Below are 18,940 nucleotides of genomic sequence, written 5' to 3'. Positions count from 1 at the left end.
GTGTATCCTAGACTATGGATACCAATGTCATTGAGCAAAAAATTGAACCCTAAACTCCAAAGCAGGTGGAGCTAATGAGAAAACAGAGAGGGAAACCAAAGGACCAACAAGACATTTCAGCAGTTAACATTAGAAAGCATAGTGTACATGACTGTCTTCTTTGTAAAGTCTTGGAAATTTGTCTAAAATATTTCTTTACTTCCTACCTATTTGCTAAAAGGATATGACACAGCATAAAATTAAAAAATCATTATCATAAAAAAAGACAAAGAGACTTGCTAAATGGGGATGTATGTGTGGAAGGAGGAATAATTATAATCTTCTTTTAAAAACTAGACTCAAGGAAATGAACACAATTGAGTAGCTTCCCAGCACCCACAGCAAAGACAGAAACACAGGAAGATTACAGAGCTGATTATTTCCTACTACAGTTGCAGAAATGGTTGCCTCCTAACTAGGAACTATGAGAGGAAGTTGTCTCTCAGGTCTTCTCCTTTCCCTTAATCTTCAGAAAGAACTTTCCAAGGGATTCTATCACATATTCCTCAAATTCCTTGGCTGTCCACTGGCTCTACTGTCCAATGACAAATTCCTCCACTGTCCAATGACTTCATCATATTACCCAGCTCTCTGCCTCCAGGTGACTCTCCTCTATCCTTTGATTCGATGTTCCCCAGTCATTTGGATACCATGACCTTGATATGCACCACATCAGCCTTATCAACTATAGTTTTATCCACATTTTTTCTTTAACTCTATTCACACTTTTACTTAATAAATTTCACGTCACCCTATGAAATCATAGCTTTGGCAAGCTAGTTGCAGGATGTTTTCTTGAATAGACGTTTAAATAAATGCCTGTAAATACAAACACAATTCTGGAGACTCTGTTAGCCCCTGTGGAATGCCATCAGCTCTCCTCCTCCTTGCTTTGTCTCCAGACAGTCCAGCCAGACCTCTGCCAGAGAGCGCTTCTCTCCAGCTCCTACCTGCCCCCGCCCAATTCCGTAATTCAGTCTTGGAAACCATCACGGCTGTCGCACATTCTCCTTTGCTCTCTGCATCTAATGGGAGCATTTTTATTCCTTTCTGGCTTGGGAAAAATCTCTGCCCTCCTCACATCCCACCTGAATCCCATGTTCCCCTCCAAGCCTAGTTTAAGTTCCATCTTCTCCATGGAGTCTTTCCTGATATCAACCTTGAACCTGTACTTTTCTCCACTAACTTACCAGAACACTCATTCGGCAACTACCATATTTATTTTTATTTTTATTTATTTACATAGCAGCTGTCCAAAAATATATAGTCCGCTCTGGCATATATTCCCTAGCAACTAAGCACATCATAGGTGCCCAGTGAATATGACAACATGTCAGGGCTGAGCACTGAATTTGGGGCCAGGACACTTGGGTTTTGGGTAAGTCACTCTTCAAGCTTCAGTTTATGCAGCTACAAATGGCAAAGAAGTGGGAAGACAGGTGACCTCATATGCCATCTTGGTCCCCCATGTTACTCCTGCTCTTTGGTGCCCCCCTGCCATCTGTGCAGACTCCCAGGTGCACCCTGACTTTGCTTTCTCTGCTGCACGTTGCCTACCAGTGGATTCTTCAGCAGTCAGTGGGCGTTCTTGTCTGTCCAATAACCCTGCTCCTCTCCTTGTGCTCATGGCAGGCACACCCCAGCATCCTGGACAGACTTCTGTCCCTGATCCTCCTTAAACTGGCCTTAGTTTCTGCTTGCTCTACTCAGACTATTTTCAGCCTCCATTTGCCTCTGGTCAGTTTTCTGCTTCCCACCATTTTTATGGATCTTCAGAAATACACTGAAGCTTTTGTCCTGTATAAAATCAAGCTATTCCTGTTTTGGCACAGAAGCCACAGAGTGCTGGATGGGCACCGTTCTACCTACCTCCTGGCTCTGAAACTTTGGGAACACGGCTGAACTTTTCTGAGCGTCAGTTTCCACATCTATCCAGCAGTGGTGACGCTGCCCGGGCTGCCTCACAGTTCACAAGTGAGACCACCCTGGTCCAAGCGCTGCCATCTGCACCTCCTCCCTTCTGTTCCTTGCCACTTCTTGGGTCCAGCTCATGCCAGCCCCCATCCCCACCATCTACTCTACGAGCAACTCAGCCAATCCTGTGAGGAGCTTTTCCTCTAAAACACGTGCACAGCACCTTTCTTATATATGCCCCTTGATGCTCACACGTGCACAAATTGAGGGACAATGGAATAGCATTCAGCCTCTAAAAGAAGGAAATCCTATCACATGCCCCAGCATGAATGAACCTTCAGCTCATTGTTCTAAGTGGAATAACAGACACAAAGACGGCAAATACTGTGTGCTTCTTCTTACATGAGGTTCCAAGACCAGTCAAATTCATAGACAGAAAGTAGAATGGGGGTTGCCAGGGGCTGGAGGGACGGGAGAATGGGGAGTCGTCATGTAACAGGGACAGATTTTCAGTTTTGCAGGATGAAAAAGCTCTGAAGATCTTTTTCTGGATTTCCTCAGTGACTCTAAAGGAATGTGATTGTATGATGGACAACGCTGAGGACTGAGGACCCGTTTCTGGGTGGAGCAGGAGGAGTAGAGAGGGCCGAGTTGGGGTGCTGGTAGGAACAGTGGTAAAAAGCAAAACAGAACAGGTGCCTCTCACACAGCTAGTCTCTAAGCTGGTCCCATCCTCAAACGTGACAGCACCTCAACACCAGACCCCAGAGGGAAAGACAGGAACTCGGATGGGATAAAAATGTGACTGGAACAGTTTCTCACATTTGCACGGCACTTCCCAGTCTACAAAACACATCTGTGCTCATGATTCCACTTAATCTTCAAGACGCCCTTACGTAACGGGAAAGGAAGAAAGAGCACCCCATTTTAGGGGCTGTTAGTCAGTAACTGAATCCAAGGTGTCCCAGCTTAGTGGCAGAGGAAGGTGGGAGCCTCCTGCCTCTCTGCCCATGGCCTCTTGTCCCTCCCACTAAACCCACCAGACTGAGAGCCCCTGGAGGGCAAGGACTCTCAAGAACATGAATCAGTAGGTCAGTCAACCAGTAGATGGGGTGCCACCCAGGAAGTCTGGTAGTCACCGGCACACAGGGACATGGCTGTGATGAGGAGCACAGTGTCCAGGCTTCAGTGACACAGATGGTGGCCGTCTCCTCCTCCCGAGTTCATCTTGTCCACTGGAACAGGCAGTGGTAAAAGCAGTTCATGGAAACCCACGCCCACATTCTCAAACTGGGCCCTGGTTGGACAGCACAGAGATGTGTACATGTTCTCAGAGGGCAGGCCCAGCACTTTCTAGGCATGTGTTCATAATCCAGCAGTTAGGGCCCTGGAGGTACTGAAGATATATTAATAAAAACACTATGGGCCCTGTTATTGGCTAAATTGCATCCCCCCAAGAGTCAAATGGTGAAGTCCCAACCAGCAGCATCTCACTGTGACTTTATTTGGAGATAGGATTTTTAAAGAGATAATTCAGGTTAAATGAGGGTATGTGGGTGGCCCTGGCCCAGTCTGACCAGTGTCCTTGTAAGAAGAGATGAGGACACAGATGCACGCAGAGGCAAGGCCACCCGGGCACACAGGGAGAAGGTTGTCATCTGCAGGCCAGGGAGGGCGTTCCCGGGAGAAACCAGCCCCGCTGTCACCTTGATCTTGGACTTCCAGCCTCCCCGGCTGAGAAAATGAATTTCTGTCATCAAAGCCACCCAGTCTGTGGTACTTACAGTCACCCCAACTGACTAACACAAGGCCAGCGGTCAGGCTGGGACTCAAGAAGGAAGAGAAGGTGGCCGAGCCCCCCACCTCCACTGGGCAGTAATGCATGTGAACATCACGGGTATTCACGTGGCCCTTCCTACTGTTAAGTGCCCGTTGATTATATACATTATGCCGGGAAAATCAGAGCACAGAATCTCTTTCTTCCCTCCAAAAACCTGAACATGTAGCACAAGAGTCAGAATACATTACGAATACAAAGCTCTCTGTTTCTCAACACAACATGTCTGAAAGTCAGTTTGTGAGTTAATTATTTGAGCGCAGAACATGTTTCCCCAGAAGCAGTGAGCTCTCCCTCTCCAGTAGCTCTGTTGCCAGATAAGCCTCCAACATCAGTGACAATCAGTAACCTTTACAGCCAACACCGTCCTTCCTCACACACCAACTCTTTGCATTCCAGGGACGCCCCCCAGAGAGGCAGGAGAACCTCGCTCAAAAGCTATGTTTCACAAGGCAGCCAGGAGGCCCAGAGAGAGGTTCAGGGACTGGTCCACGGTGGGGCCCAGAGTCACACACAGGGTTTCCATCTCCAGGCCTCACGCTGAGATGGAAGAGAAGGGAGAGCACTCTATCTCCCACCCGGACCCCGGCTCTGCCCCTGGGACCAGGCAGAGGAACGGTGGCCGTACCTACCAGCCAACACCTTGCGGTGTCTGATGACGATGGGCAGATGTGGGTGGTCAGAAGGTAGGATGGCTGCGGCCACAGTATTTGAACTGTGCTAGGGGCTGTCGGCTAAAGTTCTGCCATTGCTAAAGGAAACTGTGATTAGCACCTTCCAAAATTAGGATCCTGTTCACATTCTCCTGAGAAGGGTTGTTCATCGGCTCGGGCAATGCGTATTCAGTACTCTTCCCAGAACCCTAGCCCCCATGGATTTACGCATACTTGCATGGTTTGAGAACTGGGATTCCTCCTGATGAGCATTAAGTAAGGGCTGTGGAGACTGTGTTTACAGACAAATGTGCTTAAAAACACTGGCTGAGAGACACCTATGTGCCAGGCATTATATTGGGTCTGGGGGCTTAGAAGGGTAATTCAGATGTGCCTCCTGCCCACGAAGACTTCACAGTCGGACATGGGGGCAGAAGACCAGTACAGGAAGGACGGTTGTAAAGGCAGAAATGTGCCCTAAGGAGACAGTCCTGTAACTGCACCCCAGTGTGGCACCCTGTAATGACATTCCCTGTTCATCTGAAACAGCCCAGATTTAACCTTTTGCTCTAACATATGCACCAATCAATACCGAAGATGAATTAAAATGATGAAAATCAATCCGAAAGCCAGTTTTTCTTTCCAGATCAAAAATTTTCATCAATATCAGAGAATTAAAAGATGCCACTAAGTTCTGATGCCTGCATTGCACATAGTTCAATCACAGATTGTAAAAATATATTAAGAAGTAGAAACCCTTGCCAAGAGGCTGTTCTTCCAGCCTTTGGCAGATGGAGAGGGACCACTGTGGGATGAGGAATTTCAGAGCAAAGCTAGGCCCTGAGGTGGACTGTCCCATCCTGGTGGGCCCCTGTGAGCAGGCCTGGACAGGTGACCTGAGGCTCTACTGCATGTTCTGTAGGCTGAGTCCAGGCGGTAGGTTCCAGAAGGCCGCCAGGAAACAAGCCAGACAACACAGTGAACACCCAAGGGTCCGCTGGTCTGGTCTGAAGAGACCTGGAAAAAAACTGTGGAAACATAGATTCGGGGGACATTTCAGAAGGCTCGGAATTTAGTTGCTGAAGGCATTTGAGCAGGAAGGTGAGACTCTTCAAAGAAGCAGTGTGCATATTCTTGGGACGGTGGGGAGCTGCGTATTGTTTCAAATGTCCTACCTCTGAGGTTCATGCCCACGGCGATCGGTCTGGTCTGTCTCAGCTCCGAAGGAGCAGAAAGACGGAAGCCAGGGCACAAGGCGGCAGCTCCCAGAAGCTTAGCCTGAGCGGGCCGCCCGCCTCCTCTGCCCTTTCTCCCGCCTGCGCCCCCATCTCGGCAGCACCCTCGTGGCGCGGTGGTCACGTCGGGCCCATCAGAGTCACTGCGGAGGTCGGGGACGCTGACGATGCAGCAGGAAGCCCCACCCCGCCCAGCCCTGCCGCCAGCTGATAGGCTTCCGGCTCGGGACTCATTCATTTACTCACTCGGTCATTCCCTGGGCCCCTGGCAGTGCATCAGGCACCGAGCCCACTGAGGCGGGTGGAGAAGACGTGCAGGCATTGCTCGATCCCAGGCCCGCCCTGGGGAGCCCAGTGGGGAGGCCTGCGGCCATCAGAGCACTTGTGAGCACCAGCGCTCTGCTGGCCCGGGGCCGCGGCCTGCCCAGGAAAGCTCACTGTCTGGTGTGGGAGGTGGGCAGAAATACGGTAAAAGGGTATGTGCGGCACAGGGGGTGTGTGGGCCGCATGGGGGCCCTGGCCCCCACGGGGAAATCGCCAAAGGAGAGGTGTGCCAGGCCCAGGGGGGAGACGGCGGGCAGTTCCCGGATGCCGCTCTAACCCGCAGGGCACCCGCCCGCAGCAGTCTTCGGGAGCAGGGCGAGCACAAAGTGCTGATTCCCCGGATGACGGAGGAAGGGTAGCGGAGCCCCGGGAAAACCACCCGGGCTGAGTGGAAACCACAGAGGTGTTCCCGTGGGGCGGCAGGACGGCCCTGGCACAGGGCCTGGGGGAGGAGAGCCTCCAAATGGCCACAGGTCGTGGCTGGGGGCCCTGTTGTGGGAAGCCAAGCATCGAGCCAGGGGCCGCGGGAAGGGGCCGAGGGGGCCACTTGGCTGCTGCCCAGCCCTCGGGGGCGCCCACAGGGTGGCCCGTCGTGTCTGGGGGTGGGAGCATGGGGACCCTGCTGAGACTTGCTCTCGGGGAAGAAAACGGTGGGTCCATCCACCAGCCATGGGCCCCTTTTTTAGAAATTTGGGCCAAGTCCCCCTTGCTTGTTCCTATTCGGAAGAAAACAGAGCTGTGCAAAGACCCAGGCTTGGATCTGCCCCCCACACGGACCCCTCCACCAGGGTCTAAGTCAGTTTCCCTTTCGGCCAAATGGAGTCCCTTGCAGGGTTGGAATTAAGGAAAGTACTCCCAGTTTGTATCCTCTTGGTGAAAGCTGACTCTTTCCAGTCAAGGGTGATGATGGGGAAGGACTGTATTCATTCACACACACACACACACACACACGCACGCACGCACGCACGCACACACACACACACATTCAAAACGTTAATCCTGGCAACAACGCTGGGAGGTACATAGAGCAGGCATTACTGTTCCCAGTTTATCACTTAAACAACTGACTTGATCTCCAAGGGATATCTGTGCACCCGTGTTCACAGCAGCATCGTTCACAATAGCCAAAAGGTGGAAGCCACCCAAGTATCCATGGATGGATGGACAGATAAACCAAAGGTGATATATCTATACAATGGGATATTAGTCGGTCTTAAAAGGGAAGGACTTTCTGACACCTGCTGCAGCATGGATGAACCTAAGTGAAAGAGGCCAGTCACAAAAAGACACACACTGTGTAATTCCACCATACGAAATGCCTAGAGCAGTCAGATTCACAGAGACAGAAAATAAAATAGGGGTCACCAGGGGCTGGGGGCGGGGCAAGAAACAGGGAATTAATGTCTAATGGGTGTGGAGCCTCAATTTTGCAACATGAAGGGTTCTGGGGACGGATGGTGGTGACAGGTGCACAACAGTGTAAATGTACTCAACACCACTGAACAGTATAGTTAAAAATGGTTAAGACACTAAATCTTACATGTTTCTTACTACAATTAAAAATTTTCTGATTTTTTTGTAAAAAGTAACTTGATCTCAGATGTCCTGTCACGTTACTAGCCTGACCTCTACACCATCAGCTAAGGAGTGATGGCACAGAGACCCTGGACAGAGCACAGGCTGGAGCTCGACCAGCTCCTCAGAGGCACGGGCCACGTGGCCTGGCCTCCTCGGCCTCTCTGAGATTCCGTTTTCTAAGCTACAAATTGAAGCCAAAACATAAAACAGCAAAATGCCCCAAGCACAGGGCAGGCAGCCAGTGGAGCCAGAGTGGGTAGTGGGGAGGGTCCGGCTAAGTCCAGCCAGGAGCCGGGGCCTCAGGCAGCGCGGGCGCTCGCTGCCGGGAGTGGGGGCAGAAGAGTGCCCACTGACCCGCTGCGACCTCGACTCCCAGCCACTGGGGAGAGAAAGTCCATCCTTTATAACTAATAGCCTGGCTCACTTGTTCCTTCAAAGGATGGAGAACTGTTTCCAGGAAGCCCATGCAGCACGATGCAGTGGTTGGAGCACAAGCTCGGGGCCGAACAGGCCTTTGCACGTCACTTGATTTGTCCAAGCACAGCCTGGAAAGCATGGGGGAAAAATGGCCTGTCCTCAAGGGTGGCTGAGTGGGTTAGATGGGGTCCTGGCTTCAAGGGCCTGCACATAGGGGGTCTCCCTTTAGAGAGCACCACAAGGGCTTCCTAGAAGGTTCTGGGGGCATGTGTCCAGGGCCCACAGCTGCAACAAGGAGCTTGGGGCCAGATGGCCATCCCACACATTGCTAACCATGAGCCTGGGCTGAGGACAGAAAGAAGAGCCAGGGAAGGTCCAGCCTCTGAGCAGCGTTCCCTCATGCTAGTTGGAAAGAGAGGACTCTTGGCTGTTAAGACTGTGCTGTGGACGAAAGTGTATCCCACCCGAAATTTCCTGAAGTCCTGACCCCCAGTGAGACGGTATGTGGAAACAAGGCCTTTAAAGAGGTAACGAAGGTTAAATCAGGTGATACGGGTGGGGCCCTAATGCAATATGACCAGTGTCCTTTTTAAGAGACAGCAGGGATTTGTGCACAGAGCAACCACCACCTGAAGGCCCAGGGAGGAGGCAGCCCTCTGCAAACCAAGGAGGAGGCCTCAGGAGAAACCACCCCTGCCACCCCCTTAGTCTTGGACTCCCAGCCTCCAGAACTTGGAGAACACAAGTTTCTGTCATTGAAGCCCCTCCATCTGTGCTACTTGTTCTGGCAGCTCAAGGAACCTAAGGCAGGAACTCATCAGCCCAAGTCACTCCTCTGCTCAGATTCCCACAAGTCTCTGTCCCTCCCCTTCTGCCCTCAGCGCATCCACCCCACTGGCCTGCTCTCTGTCCCTGACCACACCTGGCCAGCTCCCAGGTCGGCAACACCTGCCTAGAAAACACCTGCTAGAAGCAGAATGCCAGCTGCAAATGTGAGCCACGGCTAGAAGTGCTTTTTCACATGCAATTCAAATTTACATTTCACATATATACATTTACATTTTCTAGGAGCCACATTTGTTTAAAAAGGTTGTTTAAGAATGTGAAATTAATTTTAATAATATACCTTATCTAACCCACTGTATCCAAATCTTATCATTTCAACATACAACCCATGTAAAAGTTACTCATGGGGTATCTTACAATTTTTTCTGAGTCTTTGAAACCTGGTGTGTACTTTACACTCACGGCACATCTAAGTTGGACCAGCCACATTCCAACTGCTTAACAGCCACACGTGGCCAGTGGCTACCATGTTGGAAAGCATGGACCTGAAGCATTCTGCCTCCAGATAGCCACCTGGCGGGCTCCATCAGCAACTTCAAATGCCCCCTTCTCATGAGGCCCAAGGAGACACTCTATTGAATGAATGGCCTCTGTCTTAGTCCATTCAGGCTGCTACAGCAAAATACCAGAGAGTGGGTGGCTTATACGGAACAAATTCATTTCTCCCAGGTCTGGAGGTTAGGAGTCCTGGAGAGATCAGGGTGCTGGAAGACTGAGGGTCTGCTGGGGCCCGACTCCCACTGCACAGACGGCCGTGTCCTCACCTGGTGGAAGAGGCACAGGAGCTCTGGGGGTCTCCTTTATAAGGGCACCAATCCCAAGCATGGGGGCTCCACCCCCATAACCTAATGACCTCCCAAAGTGCACCCTCTAATATCCCCCACCTTGGGGATTAGGATTTCAACATATGAGTTTGGGGGGGGAGGGACAGACAGTTCACAGCACCCTCCCCACAAACACCCTCCCAACACCCTTCCCTCGCTCTACCTTCCTTAACACTGACAACCTGACAACCTTCTCACGCACATGTAAGTTTCCCATTGACTGTAGGCTAGAGTATAAGCTCCATGAGGGAAGGATCTTGGCCTGCTTTGTTCGCCGAGGTATCCCTGGGGCTGAGAACAGAGCCTGGCACATAGTGGGTGCGCAAAATGTACTGCTGCATAAGTGACTGAGCATGTGTGCATCATAATATTCAATAGGCACTCTTGCTGGCCACCCACTAACTGCTGGGCACTATGTTCCTTCAGGCCCAGAGGTGCGGGCGTGCAAGCCAGACAGCTGGAAGGAACCAGACCAGGATTCCGATTCTAATCCGAGTGTTCTTTTTATTTGCCTATTTTGTTTTGTTTAGCTTAACTAGTCTCATCTACTTTAATAGCCTTAATTTCAGGCCTATAAGATTTCCTAAGCTTGATAAGCTTTTCTGATTGTGGCAACACTCTATGCATAAAATTTACCATTTTAATCATGTTAGGTGGTTTCAGCGGCATTAAGAACGTTCCCATTGCCGTACGACCATCACCGCCATCCCACCTCCGGACCCTCTTCCACCTTCCTGCACCTTAACTCTGCACCGCTCTCTCCCCCAAGCCCCTGGCAACTTTCTGTTTGACTTTGTGAGTTTCGCTGCAGCTCTGCTGGGGGACTTCTTGCAAAGGAGGGCCTTGACCTGGGTCTGGGGAGAGGAGAGGTGCTCACACACAGCCGGGGGAGGCAGCCCTCAGTCCGCTGGAGCTGACACAGCAAACACCGGGGACTGGGGGGCTTGAAGCCCAGCATTGGTTTTCCCAACATTCCAGAGACTGGGAAGCCCAAGACCATGGCTGCAGCAGGAGTTCGCTGCCAGGGTGGGCTCTAGTCCGGCCCGCCGGCGGCTGCTGCCTGCCTCTGTCTCCACGTGGCGGGCAGAGAGTGAACAGGAGCCCTCTGGTGTCTCTTCCTCTTCTATAAGGACGCTCGTCTTTCAGATCAGGGCTCCACCCTCATGACCTCATTTACTGTAATCACCCCCTCAAAGGCTCCATGTCCAGTACAGCCTCACGGGGGCTGGGACTGCTACGTACGAATGTGGCCCTTGTGGGGAGTGGCACGGAGACACGGTTCAGCCCCAAGCATGGGTCAAGGGAGCAGCATGAACACTGACCAGGAGGTTTGCTCTGGCAGTTACAGGGGGACACAAACACGGGGTAGGGGGCCACCAAGGGGACCAGAGCAGAGGGCCCGCACCACATGTTAGCCACGAGGCTGGGAGGGAAGCAAGAGACACGGAGGCAGGGGAGGCAACCCCCAGGCCCTGACACGACAGGAGAAACAAGATTCAAGTCCCTGCTGGCTGTGACTCCCGCCAGCAGGCGACATCGCCCTTGACTCCAGGCTCCTCATTTGGATACGGGGTGCATTTAACTCCACATAAACATTTTCTACGACCATCGCCAACAGCAGGCTGGACCCAGGCTGGTGCTGGGCCTCTGGGGACCACCATGGGAAGGGTAGAGGAAAGGGCCACCCTGGTTGGGCCTGATATTCCAGGGTAAGGACCAGTGGCCCAAATAATAAACAGAGAAAACGGAACTGTGTGGTCACCAGTCATCCTCAACTTGGCAGCACCCCCTGCAGCAGGGCCCAGTGTGGCCCAGTGGGACCCAGTGTAGCCCAGTGCAGCTTAGTATGGCCCAGTGCAGCCTAGCATAGCCCAGTGCAGCCAGTGTGGCCCAGTGTAGCCCAGCGTGGCCCAGTGCATCCCAGTACAGCCCAGTGTGGCCCAGTGCAGCCTTGCACAGCCCAGCACAAGTGCAGAGATGGGCTCAGGATGGAAAAAGGCCTCTGGGCATCACAGCCAAGGCGGGCTGTGTACAAACTGAGCACTCATAGACTCAGCGCTTTAACCACAGACGTTTATTTCTCAGCTCTGGCAGCTGGGAAGTCCAAGGCCCTGGCACTGGGAAGGTAGGTCTCATTCTGAGGCCTCTTCTCTTGGCTTGTAGGTGGCCACCTTCTCGGGGGGGCTGTCATGACCTCTTCTCTGTGGAAGCATAAAGAGAGTTCTCTCCCTTTTCTTACAAGGGCCCTAATCCCATCATGCAGACCCTCCTTCGAGACCTCATCTAATCCTAATCAACTCCCCAAGGCCCCATCTCCAAATACCTGCATATTGAGGGTTAGGGCTCCAACATACAAATTTGGGGGGACATAATTCAGACCATAGCACCACACTTCCGCAAAACCTCAAACCCAGGCTCAAGTGCTTCTGTTTGTCCAGCCAGAGTGAACCCAGAGCCCCTCCAAAATGACCATGCATACCCCTCATGACAACCAGAAATTTCTGCTGGACTGTGAGACACCATCCTCTCCAAAAATCACTAGCGTCTGGCAGTTAACACATGGTGGGGGCTGAGCCCATGGGCTCTAGCATCTCCCAGGCCCCAGTTCAAGTCCCAGACCTGCCATGCACCAGCTGTGTCCCTTAGGGAAGCCACCTCATGTGCACATGCTGCTTCCTCATCTGTAAAACAGGTCATGGTGTAGGCGGTTGCGGGGCTACGTGAGGACCCCATGCAGCAGCAGGTGGCAGAACGCCTGACATGTCTGAAGGGCTCTGTCTGTGTTGGCCTCTGGCATTAATTGTCAATATCCTTATTGTTATTTGGAAGCAAACTACTTCTTTGCCAAGGAAAACCTGGTATAACTGAAAGAAACTGGAATGTGGACATGTATGTCACAGGTGTGCATTCCAGCACCGGTCTGCGCTGTCACCTCGCAGTCCCTCATTCCAGGAGCCACTTCTACCGTCTGCCAACAGACATGGCTGTGCCCAGGGCTGCAGGAGAGCTAAAGAAGATGACAAATGGGAAAGGCCCAGCACAGCAGAAGTCCCCGGGAGTGCAGCCCCTGGCCCATGGCACCCAGATCCGAAGGCTTGGCACACCAACAGGTTTGCCACAACTCCTGCTGGCAAGGTCCACCCAGAGCCGACAGGAGGTGATTCATAATCATGTGTGCACATTCTTGTGCTCTGCAGCAGAAACATTCACGAGTTTGATTATGAGGTGCTGCCCAGGATCCCATGGACGATGCCGTGCAATATACATGTATGCACCCCATCACCTCCCCCAAACCCCAAAACTCTGAATTCCAAAACATGATTGGCCCCCCAGTGTTCTGGATAAGGGACAATGGACCCATATGACCGGTTCATCTTCATCCTCACTGCACCCCAGGAGGGGTGTGGGAGGAAGTTGGGCAGCTCTGGGTGGGCGGGTGAGGGTCCCACACTTCACTGAGCTCTGGCAGGGCCCCAAGGCAGAGTCTCAACCCTCCCGGAGGAGGTGACCTTCCAGACCCAGTCCTCCTCGGTCACTTTTGGCTGAAGCAGCTGGAACAGTGAAGGAAGAAGCCTGTGGCTCCGTCTCCCTCACCTCCTCAACGAAGCAGAAACCCTCCAGCCTTTCCAGAGGAGCCCAGCCCACCCTGTCTTTCCAGCTCCAGAACGAATGTGGGCACAGACTCTGGTCTCCATGGCAACTGCTCCAATCTGTGTCAGCACGAATGTAGCCTGCTGCTGCTCAAATTGAAGGAGGGGGAACCCTCACACGCTTAGCCTTTCTGCTCCTCAGCAGTGGGACCTCAGGGCACTCAAAGGAGAGACGCTGGGCTTGCAGTTGAGGCTGTTCAAATGCCCGGGCTCCAAGCCCGCTCTGGGGGAGGCGCAGGGAGTGTGGCTCTGGGTGGGCAGGGGTGGGGAGAGCATTTACCCTCAGGTGGAAGAGCCTCACCTTCGACCTTGAGCTTGACCCCAAGCCACTCCAGACAGCTGTGTTGTTAAAGCTCTTCTGGGGAAACATTCTGCAACCCCTCTTGCTACCTTACCCGAGGATTTACGGAATCCTGCTGAGTGTACTGGGAAGGCAGACCTATTTATAAAATTCCATTTGGGAGGATAAAGTAGGGGAAGGAACTCCAGAGGGAAAAGGGAACTGACACTCACTGAATTTCCTACTATGCGTACAGAGACTCTATCAACATCGCCGGCTTCATCAGCACCGCAAGCTGCGGACGGCTGCTCCCGTTTTACAGCTGAGGCAACAGCGCCGACAGAGCTCAGGGAGTTTCTCCAGGGCCACACAATCTTGGGATCCTGGTGCCAGATCCAGTCTCTCCCAGCAGCGCCTTCCCCACCATTCCACCATGCTGCCGACCACACGGGGCAGTCTAGGTCCTGTCGCCCAGTGCCCTGAGGTCACTTGGCTACAAGGAAGGGCAGATTTGGGGGAGGAAGTGTGTGTGCCTCCACCCGGGGGTTTGACCGGGCAGCCTGGGCAGGGCCTGGATCTCACACCTCATCTCCTGTGAGCCCTGGGACTACAGAGCGCCCAGCAGAGAGTGCAGGTCCAAAAGCCAGCTCTGCGTCCCTCAGCCCTTTGCCCGGAGAGATGTTCTCCGGCTACAGGGAGCGCGTGCTGCAGGCTTTGTAGAGTCGCCACCACCCCAGTCCTCTGGGGGACCTCGGCTGGCAGGCTGCACTGCAGCGGTTCCTAAAAGTCTCCACTCTGCAAGGGCCTGACCTGGCCAGGCATGGAGGCCAGGGGGCCTCCCAGGCCTGACAGTCTGCGGTTCAGGCAGGGCCCTGGCTAGAGTGTCTCCCCACTAAACCCTGATGGGATGAAACATAAGCCCCCAGATAATGCAGCCACAGGCACCCAGGAGCAAGGTAGGGCCTCCGCTCCCTCGCAAGCCAGCTCAGAAGAAACGGCTTGCCCGGGGCCTTCCTGCAGAATCAAGGGTGCACATCTCGGCCTTCAAGGCTCCCTGCTCTGGGTCCAGCCTCACCCTTCCACCTTCACACATCTGCTCCAAATGCCTCTCCCTCTGTTCCCCACACCTGTCCCTGCTTCCAAGCATCTGAACTTTGTGGCCAAGCTCCCTGTACCAGAAATGTTCCCTAGCATCTCTACAAGCCTGGCACCCCCTTCATGGCCCAGCCCTGCACTGCCTGCCCTGTACCTTGAGCCCCTCACACTGACCAGCCTGGCCACAGTTCTCAGCAGTCTTGCCTCAGAGGTAAAGAAGTAAGGGTCTGCCTCTACTTCCGGGATCCCCTGAACAAAGTCGCTTCATCCTGGAGGAAGTTCAGCACTGACAGTCTGTCAAGGCGTGGATGGGCCGCTGGGGCCCCAGCAGTTGACCAGGCGTGCTGGCACTCCATGTTCCCCGTTTGCAGCCCCGCCATTACCCCGGCCCCTCACTTCCTGGCCATGCCCTGCCTGTTGCCATCTTCCTGGCCCTGCCACCATCCTAGGAGAAGCCCTGCTGGGCCCGTCTTGTGCGGGCTCCCCTTCTCCCCTCAGCTGGCGTGCGCTTTCCCTGACCACCTGCCTTACCCAACAAAGGTCAGTGCCTTCTGACATAACACCTGCTTCTTCTCCTCCAGCTCTGCAGGCCCACTAGGCATGGGGGTGCTCGTGCCTGACTGGTGTGGGGCCACCCAGTTTCTCTCACCTTGGGTTCCCTGTGACCAACAGAGGCCACCGTCAGCATGGAGTGAAGGCTGCTCTCAATGACAGGCCCAGAGGTCCCAGGAGTTAGCCATGGAGAGCCTGTTTGGAGGTTCTTGGCATGCCAGGAGGGTGGAAGGGGATACGGGCCTCCAGCCTTACAGCTGTGGGGGCACAGAGTGGACAGACAGCGTTTCTACCCAGTCTTGCAGCAAACAGCCTCCCGAGTAGGCTCTGTCCCCATGAGCAGTCTATCCAGACCAATTTATTCTGATGGCCAGACACACCTTCTGGTGGCCACTCTGGTGTTGGGCAGAGTGAGCAAGGGCAGAGAAACAGCACTGGTGGCCCTTAAAAACCACAATCACCCTGCAGCCTGAGCTTTGCCCCGCTGGGGGCAGGAAGCAGCATGTGGGGACCCACAGCCGATTTCCAGCCACCTGCTCATAGGGAGGAATGGCCTCCTCTGCATCAGTAAAGTGCCCTCCAAGAGGGAGATGCCCGACGGGTACAGCTGTGTATGGGCATCTTCTCCTGGGTCACCTGCAACAGTGAAAGGAAGTGTGTGTGTTGGGAATAGAGAGGCACATTCGACTGAGTGTATCAGTAGCAGGATAAACAAATACACGTTGGTGCATCACCAAACTGTTTGATCATGGTTTTATCAAACAAGAGAACAAATGCAGCTTTTAAAAATAATGAAACAGATCTATATCTGACTTCAGAAATGTCCACTGAGAGCAAGTTGCAGAACAGTATGTCTCCTATTATATAATTTTTCGTAAAGTAAAATCTGTGCACGTCTCATGAGTTTGGCCAAGCATACACATAAAACAGTCCAAAAGTCTACACCATGCCCATAGTTAATAGCCCCCACCTGTGGGAGGGGACGGGGGGGGGGTGGTGATGAACCAGGAAAAGGAGTAGGGAAGAGAAAAGATCGTATGATTTTACTTCATCCACTCCTTAGAATTTTTGCAAGAACAAGGTAACATTTTGTAATTTTTTTTAAAAAGGTAAAAAATAAATAACTTCCACGATTATGGAAGTTATTTCCATAGGTGTCCAAATACCCCTAAAAAAGAATGCATGCTTCAAATCAGTGTCCTTCCATGGGTGGGAAATACCTTAAAATGTTTATAGAAATGCACCTCAAAAACCAAACAAAATGCCCACTTGCATCTTTTAGTTGCCATAATTTCTGTGTGTGTGCTTTGCCTAATTAGAAGAGCCTGGGCCTCTCCAGTCATTTCGGTCCCCACAGTATGACAGCTTCCTAGAAAACTAGCAAAAAGGAGATCCCTTCTCACATGAGCTGCTCAAATCAGGACTTTGCCTCTTGATAAGAAAGGGCAGATTTTAGGAGGAAAGTAAGGAAAGAAGGAAAAAAAAGAATCAGAACATGTCAAAAGAGATAGCTTTTGTGATTCCATGGACCTGATTATTGGGCTCATTTTAACAGTCTGACTATTACCTGTTTCTCCCAGATATGAGTCTGTCCCCAGCTCATCCTCTCAGTGACAAGCTAGGCAGGGTCCCCTAACTGGACTCCAGAGCCATCTCTAACAACCCCTTCTGTCCAGGTGCGGGGGGGCCAAGGAGTGCCTGCTGAGCACTGACTCACGCCAGGAAATAATCTGGGGAGGGGACGGACAGCCCCTGTCCACAGAAAGCATGTAACCCAGTGGGAAAGAGAAGCGCCGCAGAGCGGGTGCGAAGGTACCGGAGATCGTGTGGGCCTGGCTGCTCTCGGCCATTCACACAAGCTTCTCCAGGCACTGCGTGCCCACTCGCCACCCTCTTTGGGAAGGAGAATGGAGCTATTATCATCCCCATTTTACACATGAGGAAACTGAGGCTCATAGAATAATAGGTGTGTAATACAACGACAAATGTACAGGGCATATCCATAGCAAATACTTCCGAAGGAAACCCAGTGGTTTGTAGTTATTTGGTACAAAACCTCCCATGGTCAAAGTTCCAGTAAAGTTGAAACCAGTAAGTTTAGGTGATAGTAACAGGGGGATCTTTAGGGGACCGAAAAAGCCCCTACCTTCTAGGTTTTCTATCTCAAAAGGGCATGAGCAGAAGACCAAATTCTGAAAAGAGTAAGGATTACTGAGAAAAGCATTAAAATTGCGCTCTAAAAACTGCTTCTCCCATGGAAACTGGAAGGTGCCAGAGAAATCCTGAAGATGGACTTTAACTTTAGCGTGACCTCAGCTTCCTAATGCATTAATTACTCAAATGGAATAAATCTTTTCCCGCAGGGGCAGAATTACACAGTTCTCTGGGATCCAATGTCAAATAGGTTATCCTTTGATTAAGGTCTTAGCATGGATGAGAGTTTTATTGAAATGATTTCCATTATCTGCACAGCAGTTCATCACAAATATATTTGGCCCAGTGTATTTCAGATATGATTTGATCACACATCAAAACTATAGGCATTTACCTCATTTGAATCGAGGAATTAAACACATCTGCCTTGCCCCCTCTCCTGGGGCTGTTCCGTCCAGCCCCAGCACACCTAGGCGAGCTCTCTGTGGTAACTTTGCTCGGCCTGGATTCCCTGCCCGTTCCCCACGGGTCCCCACTCCGAGCTCTGGCTCCAAGTTGAAAGGGAACCTCACAATCAAAGAAGATGTAAACAAGAATAAGCCCTGTCGGCTTACTGGAGAGATGGAGAAGCTTTAATGTGCATTAATTAGTACTGGGCTTCTCTGCAATCGTTCACTAGAGTCAGTGTGACTCGCACTGGTTCCACAGTGGCTCGGTCAAAGTTGGCATAAGCACGATCCTCATCCTTTGCAGCTAGATGGGGTGCCAGCTGGCCAGACAGGCAGGGCACGGTTCAGCGACCCCCTGAGGATGCTGCTGCCTGCTTGCCCTGGCTGCTGAAACTCAGGAGGAAAAGAACGGCCAGGGACCCCAGGCGCGGGGGAGCCAGAAGTCAGACCAGAGCATCTGGGCTTTGCCGACAAAGACAGCTTCCTTCCACTGCCAGAAAATGCTGCTGGGAGGCCGGGAGCAGGCAGCTGGGGGTAAGAAATCTGAGATGGTTTCTGCTCCGAACATAGAAGGTGGTCCACCCTCACTTGGTGGGGCATCTGCAGAGCCCAGTTTCACTCCATAGGATCCAGCTGACAAATGAGAGTCCAGAATATCTCAGAAAGTCAGGGTGGAGCTCAAATAAGAATGTGCAACCACCTCATACCCTGTTCTAACAGCAGGAGTGGGAGCCGGGCAGAGTGGGAAAGGGCTTTGGTAGGACAGCAGGTGAACCTCAGTCTGTGCTGAAATAACATGGGGTTCAGCCTGCACCCAGAGAAGGTCAAAGAAGAGCCTTCTGCCCCAAGAGTGGCCCCAATGCCCCCTTTCTGCCCTGGGCACATGGCTTTCCTGAACTCCCCTGGACTGGGACCCTCTGCTGTGCTTTGCCAAGGCCCTGGTAGGCAGTGGATGGTCAGGCTTGTCCGGACAGGGCTTGAACGGGCCATAGTGCTACTCGGATAACTCAGGGTCAGGAACCGAAGTGGCGCTAAAGAAGCCAGAATGGATGCGAGTGGGGACTGGTGGCAGCTTTAGGGTGTTTCTATCCTC

The 18,940-nt window shown here is 52.3% G+C and overlaps 1 protein-coding gene across 1 annotated transcript in view; it reads right to left on the bottom strand.

Annotated features, from left to right (window-relative positions):
• XKR6 (XK related 6) overlaps nt 1-18,940 on the bottom strand; it is a 225,412-nt gene that overhangs the window by 121,667 nt on the left and 84,805 nt on the right. The gene's annotated exons all lie outside the window — the stretch shown is intronic.

This window comes from Manis pentadactyla, chromosome 1, assembly GCF_030020395.1.
Source record: "Manis pentadactyla isolate mManPen7 chromosome 1, mManPen7.hap1, whole genome shotgun sequence".
Classification (NCBI taxonomy): Eukaryota; Metazoa; Chordata; class Mammalia; order Pholidota; family Manidae; genus Manis; species Manis pentadactyla.
This window is presented reverse-complemented; position numbering and strand designations above follow the sequence as displayed.